The sequence below is a fragment of the Bidens hawaiensis genome, unplaced genomic scaffold (assembly GCF_021521415.1).
Source record: "Bidens hawaiensis isolate Kalapana, Puna unplaced genomic scaffold, B.hawaiensis_p1.1 tig00027176_1, whole genome shotgun sequence".
Lineage (NCBI taxonomy): Eukaryota > Viridiplantae > Streptophyta > Magnoliopsida > Asterales > Asteraceae > Bidens > Bidens hawaiensis.
Window position 1 is genome coordinate 256,335 of NW_027494392.1, and position 10,019 is coordinate 266,353.

General features: G+C 32.8%; 1 pseudogene across 1 annotated transcript; it reads right to left on the minus strand.

Annotated features, from left to right (window-relative positions):
• Positions 1–1,053: 1,053 nt before the first annotated feature.
• Positions 1,054–6,331, minus strand: LOC143574935 (putative membrane protein At3g27390; annotated as a pseudogene). Its single transcript, XR_013142681.1, has 9 exons — positions 6,144–6,331; positions 5,867–6,059; positions 5,072–5,208; positions 4,664–4,952; positions 4,468–4,574; positions 3,594–3,747; positions 3,332–3,527; positions 2,231–2,471; positions 1,054–1,511 (listed from the first exon to the last, which is right to left on the minus strand). The product of XR_013142681.1 is annotated as a putative membrane protein At3g27390 (transcript).
• Between the last annotated feature and the right edge of the window lie 3,688 nt (positions 6,332–10,019).

Here is a 10,019-nt window from a genome sequence, read left to right on the forward strand (position 1 = left end):
ACAGGACCGACACCTCGCTGGGCCCGATTTTTTTTTATAAAAAAAGGTTATATGTTTTCTTTATGAAAAATATATAATCAATGTTTCAACACAATTACATAATCACTAGCTTGGTCTTGTGGCATAGAGATATGATCATATGACATATAACCAAAAGGTTGTGGGTTCTAGTCTTATTTGAGACATTTTAAGCTTATTTTTATTAAAAAAGTTTTTTACACAACTCAAATCATAATTAAGTTAGCCTATTTTAAATTAAATAGTTTAAACCAAACAAAATGTTCATTTTACTTAAGGCTCAAAAAAAATCTTAGCCTTTGACCCAAAGTTTTTTTGCCTTCTCGGAGCAGGCCTTGCTTACCAGGCCCATCCTTGAGTGATCCCTCGTCCACCTTAACATCCTCATCTTTCATCTTTAGTTTCCATGTTCACCTTAACATCCTCATCTTTCATCTTTAGTTTTCATGTTCGTGTTGTTTTTAATGACCCAATAGCTGACACCGTGTAACAATATACCGAACCCTACTAATTTGTTCCTTTACTAGAAAAGTCTTGATGAGTGGGATGAAAAGAATGTACTTTTTGGTGGTTTTGTAGATGAAAATGAAGGTTTTAGCAATATCTTATGTGTCATTGATGTTAAAGGAAGAAAGTTTAGTGACGAGTGGGATAAAAAGGATGAACTCTCTTAAAGACACGACTTTAGACCCACACTTAATTAACGCCTTCAAGTTAAAAAAAACATTAATATACATATATATTTAATCGACAGATTAGAAACAAAAAATAACACTATCGGTCTAGTGGTAAACTTATTTGTTGCTTAGTGGTATATCACAAGTTCGAGACCTAACACTTTCCTTTAAACACAACGGTATACAAAGAGTCATGGTATCTCATTTGATTTAGGCCTCCAACATCATTGAGTCGCGATAGTGACTCCCCTACCCTGTGCCTTTTCAAATGATTGTGAAAGAATGATATATGTATTGCTTCAGAAATTGTGATGTGTTAAAACTTTTTATACAAAAACTATGAATATATATCAACCCAAATTTCTAAGCAATGTTGCCGACCTATTGAACATGCCAGAAAATGTATACTCAAAAACATATATTATAGTTACAAGCACACATATTTTTAATCTGTGCGCCACTGTAATCATGTTTCATGTGCGCCACCAATCACCATCTTATTCTCTCCCATGTGCCAGCGTTTCAAACCAAGCGTGGATCACCTAAAATGGTCCGGGCAGACAGCATTCTGCAAAAATGTATATTGTAACAAATCATACCATATCCTCGGAAACTAGATTGTCTTGAGCCACGGCTAGACCCGCTTTTCCAACCGGGCCTGAGCCCTGACCACTAAGCCAACTTTTTGAACCTCCCCCATCCTGGCTCGCTATAATTCCAGCCTGAAGTGCCTCAAGATACAACACCTTCACTAAGTTCCTGAACCTCCTCCTGAAAGTTGGCATTCTAGACAACGAACCCACTATCCCTTGCAACCTGTAATTATAAATTCAGGTGTTAATATTACTCTTCTAACCCCTTCTTCACAGGTAATTAGCTGCTCGAACATGACACGGCCCAGAAAATCATGTCAAACAAGCTAGAGAACCCGAACACAACTTTTAGTCGTTTATTTGTGGGTTCACACCAACACAACCCAGTTTAACCCAAATTTAATTATTTGCTTAATTATAAACAAGTGTAAATTTGCAATGATAAATGCAAATGTAGATAAAAGAACTATATGGGCAGCTCATTAATTTCTTTTTTCTTTTATAAATTCAGACAAAAAAAAAGTTATTTAGTTTAAGTTACGACATACAACACATTTTTTTAATTAGAAAAGTAAATAGATTAAGAGTCGAATCCCGGTTGAACACATCATGTTTAGTTGTTTCGTGGGTCCACACCAACAATACCCCTTTTTAACCGAAAATTATTTCATTTGGATATTTATAAAAAAATGTAAGCTCACAACTACAAATACAATGCATATAAAAATGTGCTCATTTCGCATATATCCTTTAAATTTTGGCATAAAATAGTTATTTAGTTTAAATCACCACATACAACACATTCTTTTTATTATAAAAATAAATAGGTTAAGAGGTCAAATCTTTCAGCTAAACGTGTCTGAGGTTCAACCTGAAAACGGATCCAATCCCATTTGACTTTCTTAATACTAGAAAAACGAAACATGAGCTATGACGACGTACCTTCGAATGACAGATTGTAGTTGTGGCCGCCTAACATGATCACTAGATGGGAAGCTACTGTCATCCCAGTCTTCGGGTTTCTCGTTCTTGTACCTCATTACGAGCTTCCGCAGGCAGATCTCTTCATGCTCGCTCAATTCAAGCCCCTTGATTTGCTCTTTCATAATCAAGAGTGGCCCGATAAACCACTCAAACACTTTATCCCTCGGTAAGTTTGTTCTTGTTAGTTCTACCTCATCCGCTATAAAAGAGTGTTTTGTATAATCAATGTATGACTAAAAAATATTTATCACAACACCAATTCTGTAGTCAATAAGAGGTGGTAATTAGGGATGTAAAGGAGCCAATCCTGAGCTCAACTTATTTAACTTATGAGAGCTCAAAATCGAGCTCGACTCGTTTCGAATACTATTTCTAATGTTCTTGAGGAGCTCATTTAACTCATGAGAGCTCTATATCGAGCTCGACTTGTTTCGAATACTATTTTTAAAGATCTTTATGAGCTCATAATCGAGCCCAACTTGTTACGAATACTATTTCTAAAGCTCTTGCTCAGCTCGTGAACATTTTTCAAGCTCAATTAAGTTCAGCCATTTATTATTTGTTAATTACAATATAATTTTATACACTTACAATTATGTTTTGTATATTTTTGTAATAAATATAAGTTAATATATGCTATTTAGTTATTTTATCATAAATTTTATACAATATAGTAATCATTATATATATATATATATCAAATAGAAATTATATTAGGCTTGCGAGCTACCTCGAGCTCGATAAGTGAAGCTTATTTTTGGGCTCAAGCTTGTTTAGGCTCGGTTATATTTGAGCATTTTATGAATCGATCTCGGCCGGCCAATGAGCGACTTGACTTGCTTACACCTCTAGTGGCTATCTAGATCCACTTACTTGCTAATGAGTCAACTCTGGATGTGTCGTATGGGCCCCACTAAATAAGTAATACCATTGTGTAAGAGAAATTATAACATATTAACATCCTTGTGTAGGTAGCATAGTAAAAACCGACCATTGGAGTGTCGCTAAAAGATGTGAGAAATGAAATACTTTTTACATAAAGCTAGGAAAAGAACACACAGATAACTAAACCGCGAGATTCGGATTTTGCGGATGCAAGAAGACACTGCAATATGGACCACGCGGGTAATTTAATGCCCAAATTCTTACACCTTCCCTTCACGATGCATTCCTCAATGTCTTTAACTTCTATCAAACCGTCACGAAAAAGTATCCTCCCGTTCACCTCACATGACTTGAACAGCCAATCCCACACCTAACAGGTTACAAAAGTTAAAATTCGTACCATTGATCAAAATAGAAACCCGAACACACTGCATACCTATACGGGTGTGTATTGTTGAAGAGCATGCTTCAAAGTTCTTGATCGTTAACCTCTCGTGCTTTCTTTTTCGCTCCTTAAATCATTACCGTTCGAATTCCTTCTCTCGAACCCTTCTGAAGTGTGCATGTTCATGTTCTCACGGTATCTTGGTCTGAATTGAAACAATTACCATATAAAATAACCGTTAAATTACGCAAACAAACCGTAAATACAGACCCTTTTTAAGCTGGACCCGTTACCCAGTCTAATGACTATTGGCGTGCATGGGTTTGTTTTGGGCACAAACCAAACCAAAAACCGAAAATTTGGTTTTTGAGTGTCTAAAAACCATTTAGTTTTGGTTTTCATAATGACTTCGTTCCAATTTGGTTCTCAGTTTAGCCATTTGGGCTTTAAATTTATGGGATGAAAAAAGGTTGTCCAAAATAATGAATTTGAATTTGGGTCAAAACTTAGGCCATTTTTTTTTAAAATAATGATTGATTGATTATTACACACCTGGGCATAAATTATTTGGGCTGCACCGGTTGTTTTTTTTTATAGAAATTACTTAACACTCAACAATAAAATTTATAATCACAACTTCAATAAAAAAGTAGGGTTATTTTATTTTTTACGGTTCGGTTATAATAGTCGGTTTAGGTTCTACAGGTTCGGTTCGCTTTGATTTTCTTTGGTTTTTGATACATGCAAAGCCGAAACTGAACGGGAAGTTCAGGTTTAAAAAAAAACTAAAAATGGTCAGCTTGGGCTTGGTTACGTTAATATTTCAATTAAAAGGTCGGTTATTTCGGTTTCATGCACACCCATACTAATGACCTATGTGACGGGCTGTTGGGCCCATTTGCCACCCGAACGACTCATTTGATACCTTGGAAAGCATGATCCCTCCCTTAAGTAAAGGAGGTCATTTGTGTATTCATCAAACAATGAAACCACAGCCACAACATATGCAAGCCCGAACTTAACCGAATCTTCCTGGAAAAGGATAACAATTTGTAATTAGTGACCAATTTTTTCCCGTCAGCATCTGCATAACATCGATATTTTGATCTCGGGAACCGAACCTAGTGAACGATAATCGCACTGTAAGCAGCAAGACCAAAACTCGAGATCAAAGACGCAATCACAGCACCGACAACCGCCAGAGGCCATAACACGATCGCAAGTCCCGCAAAAGGCACACAAACGGTTTCAAGAAACGGGCCTTCTCTCCCGATTAGATCTTCTAATAACCTCTTCCATCCTATGATCAACATATATGGACTTTTGTATAAAGCCACAACGGTTATCAGCGTCACATCGGCGACAATGGCCGCCGGAATGATGAATAAGCACTTCGGCAACTTGGATAATCTACGACAAAGTTGTTGAATATTTGATAATCGTAATGTTAAAAAATGACCGTTGAATTTTGTGATGATGGTTATTGAAAAGGGTGAGTAAAAAGGTAAGAGAGATTGGATTTTGCTAACCGAACATCGACGGGTTTCTCGTCGGCGGGCATTTCTTCACTAAGATTGTCCATGAAGGAGAAGTAAGAATGGAAGCAAAGATCAGTGAAATCTCGAACCACCGTGCAACTTCCTTCGAGTGTTGAATAACAGCCATCCTAAGTTTGAAATCAAGAAAGAATTTACAACAAAAAAATATAATGCAGATAAAAGTAAATAGATTTTAATAATTGAAGCAATTACTAGGAATACTAAATTAAGATTCGTACTAAGAATGTAACAAACATACGCTTTTAACTTTCACTTTCGTTGGCAAAAATAAACTCATTTCATTGAAAAGGTCAATAAAGACTATCTATGTCGTTCTAATTTAGATAAAGACCGCTCAGTTGTCCAAACTCTATTTTATTAAACTGTTAAATTAGATCAATCCAATACCATAAAGAGTAAACTCCAAAAAAAAAAAGAAACTTGTTTTCACATGCTAAAGTAGATGAATATAAAAAAAAACTAGTTGTTTAATATATTTAGCTCTAGTTATTTTCAAAACAAGAAAACGGATTTACATTAGCATGATCTAATCGAATCCATCCTCATAGATCAATCTTAAACTGACTTCTTCGCTACGTAGATTCTTATCCATTTGTTGTTATTTCAAGAGTCCATTTGAGAAAAAAAGAAAATGAAAGTTAAGGATTGTCATTTGTCACATTGTTGGTATGAATCATTATACCGGCCCCGAACGATGATGCCTAAATAAAACCTATAACAATTTATTAACTGGCTGCTCTTCAATGCTAAAATAAATATACTCACAACAAAGCAATGAAAGCACTTGTCCTTGCGATCGGTGCCGATAACTTCAAAAGTTGCGATCACGGGAGCAAAAAATCCATAGCCCAGACCACCAAGGAGGCTACCGACAACGGCCGCAACCGGCCACAACACAAGAGGCAGAAGCAAAAACATAATTAACAACATTTTCAACACCCATCCAATCCGTTTAGTCCTACAAAATCATGAAACAAACTAATTAATCATAATCATAATATGATATTCATAGAACAAGCTAGCTAGTGTGTTAATTACTTACTTGATAACACAATAGTAAGTCCAGAAGAAATGCGCTGGCCAAAGTCCGATCGCCACCGATGAATTACCGACTATCATTATGAGCGCCGCAACGGGGCCGATTATTATAGCTTTGAGGATGCTGAGAGCGAGAAGGAGGAAGGAGATGAAGCTCCATAACTTAGCTACAAACCCTACTGGTACGTTCATTCTTTATTTATATAATATTCAATCCACAAATATAATCAGGATATAATTGTTTGGAAGAAACAGAACAGGTTTAGGGTTTATCAACAACATGTACGTGTTGTTTTTGGTGTGCGTGATTTTCAAAAAAGATTTCCCGCCACAACAGCAAGCAGTCTGTCACGGTTATTCATTTTCTACCTTTCTTTTCTTATTCTCTTTTTCCTTGGGACCATCAACCGTAACACACTATTTAAAACTTATGTAACATATAACTTTGCCTGTAACGTTTGAAGTAGCCACATATAGTTGTTCGTGTGACAAATAAGGTTCTTTTAAGTGATTTATCATGATATAATCATCCTTACAATCTTTGGAATCTGAAACTGATTGATCATGATAAATTTATTGTCATTAATATTCTGTACATGACAAAATTTTAATTGATTTTATATTTTACAATTTAAAAAAGCAACATATATAACTGAAAATTAAAATATAACAAAACGATTTGTTTCATTTCATATGAATGTAATTTACAAGAAAATGACAAAGACATACTAACCTTAAAATCATTGTTCAAATACAGTCATTATTCCGAGTTAGCAAAATATTATAATATTTAAAGTTGCATAAAGTGAATATAGTGATTCTTATTTAAAATAATTCAAAGTATTGAATAAGGAATGTTTAATTTTGAATACTAATAGCGTGTTAAAACTTATTAGTTGATGTTATGAAAAGTTGTTGGAATACTTAGTTAATTGATATATATATATATATATATATATATATATATATTAACAACTTATAGAGATAAAAAAAAGGAAAGAAGAAGAATAAAAGATTTTCGATTTTATGAAAGCATGGTAAATGACTTTTAACCTGATTAACTATTTTTTTATAATTAATATGAAAATGGAATATCCTTGAAATATAATGAGGAACATGATCAAGTTACAAATATTAAGAAAAATAATAAATATTTCTATTAAGTTACATTATAATTAAGGTGTGAATCTTAATAAATTTCTAACATATATGAATAATAAATATTATGACTGTAATTTATTTTTAAAATTTTGTGTATAGCTTTATTGTTTTGAATATAAATAATATTAAACATTTTAATTATGTACCAACCAACAAAAAACACTAACATAACCTCAATTCGTTGTATTTGTATAAAAATAAAATTATTAATATAATATTGAAATTATGTAAAAACCTAACGAAAACGATATTCTACGAATCTAGGATTCAATTTTATAAATGATTTTTGGAAATCGAAAATAACAGATGGGAATGAAACAGATTATTTGGATTAAATTTTGAATTTGAATGCTTCTAATCAAGTAATTTGTATTATAAGCCATATTAAATTAAATATATGTAAATATATATAAAAAAGTATAAATCAAGTCATAACATATCTGCTTTGAAACATTTTGGCCTGAGTTATGACATAAAATATTGAAAACTAAATATTTATTTTCTTATTGCTAAAACTCTTTATATTACACAAAAAGTCAATGAATTAATTAAAACTAAACACCAAAATTTATGTAATATGTATTCTCCATGTTTGCAATATTTATATAAAATGTTCAGAGAAAATTAAAAAAATACACATTTTTCCGAGTTTAAATGCATATGAGAAAATTTTAAATCAAAATTTGAAACCAATCCTATATAAAATATCATGCACTATTGTTCAAATCCAGTTTAAAAACAATTTGTAGTTTATTACCATATAAATACATATTCTTAGACAATGATGTGTCTTTATTTTCTTTAATATGCAATTACATGTGACTTGAAAATTTTATTCTAACAGTCCTGCAACTTTAATATTGAAATTTCCTTATTTTCTTATTTCACCATTAATGTTAATGAATGAATCGTTTAGGATTTACCTTTAATAAATATAAACTTAAATTCATATATTGAAATAGCTTAAAGATAAGGGACCATACATTGAAATATTTAAAAAAAAATGAGGAGGATTATGAGATTGACAAGTGGTAAAATTAAGTAGGCTTTTATTGTAATAGATCTTATAAGTGGCTACACACAGGGGCTAAGCTTATTTACATCCGGCACGGTTATTCATTTTCTACCTTTCTTTTCTTATTCTCCTTTTCCTTGGGACCATCAATCGTAACAACAGTATTTAAAACTTATGTTTTGAGATATAAGAAATCTTATAAGTAGCTACACACAGGGGCTAAGCTTATTTACATCCGGCATCCCGAATTTTTTCCGTAATAATGCAGCTTTATGTGTTTTCGTCCGGAAATTTTCATACATAATACAAATTTTACTTGTTTTTTTATCAAAATTTAAGTCCGCCCTTCGTTTATGACAATTTTCTTATACATTTTGAGTCCCCACCCCCTACCCTGACGTTCTCGTCTTTGTGTGAACTCACCAATTATTCAATTAGTTGACTTTATTTTATATGCATGTTACAGGTACACTTAGTAGATGATGAAATGACGAATACATTAGAACTTAGGATATTTAAATAAATGGACAAGTTGTTTCATTGTTTTTACTTTTTATGTATTTCTTTACTTTCGAGCTTATGTATTTGAAGATTAAATCAATTATTGATAATATTGTCACGTAAGAGTGTCACACGTGTTTTGAGTAATCTGTACATCACACTCAGGCGTTTCCGCTTTAGTCAGGGTGTTACATGAACCAAGTTGATACTCACTTAAACAACTAATTTCTACTGAACTAATTCTAATCATAACTCGTTTCAACCCAAACACATTTTACTCGAAAAACCTATTAACCTGAATATGTTTTTTTTAACTAAATAAGTAAATATGATATGAACTTGAACTTGTAGTTCTGTGTCAATTTTTGTTGCATTTATAAACACTCATTGACCAAAACGCATTTGAAGTTGAAAAGAAAACAATAATTTTGTGTGCAGTATCACACAGGTTGAACTGGCCTATATTTATATTTTTTAAAAGACACCTGCATAATTTTTAAATTTTATTTATGGTTTAGATGTTGTTGGTCACAATTAAATCATGAACTACAAAAACAAAACAAATAATATTGACCAGATTTCTACTAACTTTTGTAATTATATTTCTTATAACAAGACTGATTTTTTCAGTACATAATCAAAGACACAAACCCCTCTATTTATAGAGTGGGAAACACAAAACTACTTGACATCTACTTGACACCCAAGTTGGTCTTACACCCTTATCATACTCACTTGTTATCTTCTGCAGATTTACTTAAGCAAGCTACCTGAATTTTCAGTCCAGTTGGCTTGCAACTTGTTTTATTTTTACTATTAAACTTTAACCCAAAGTTAAATCTGAAAACTGTTTTTACCGGTTGGTAAAAACCGAACTAAATAGTAACACAGAATCAACTAACATACACCCCCTTGATTCCGTTCTTCAAAGCTGTTAGGTCTTAAACTCCTATCATTTACCTCATATCGATAAACTTGACACTTGGCAAGGCTTTAGTCAAAATATCAGCTTTCTGTTCGTCTCCACTCACGTACTCTATCTTCACAAAGTTCTTTTCCACACATTCTCGGATGAAGTGATACTTAGTATCAATATGTTTGCTTCGTCCGTGAAATACTGGATTTTTCATTAACAAGATTGCAGACTTGTTATTCACACGTCATGTTATAGCTTCCACACTTTTCTCAGTTATCTCCTCTAAT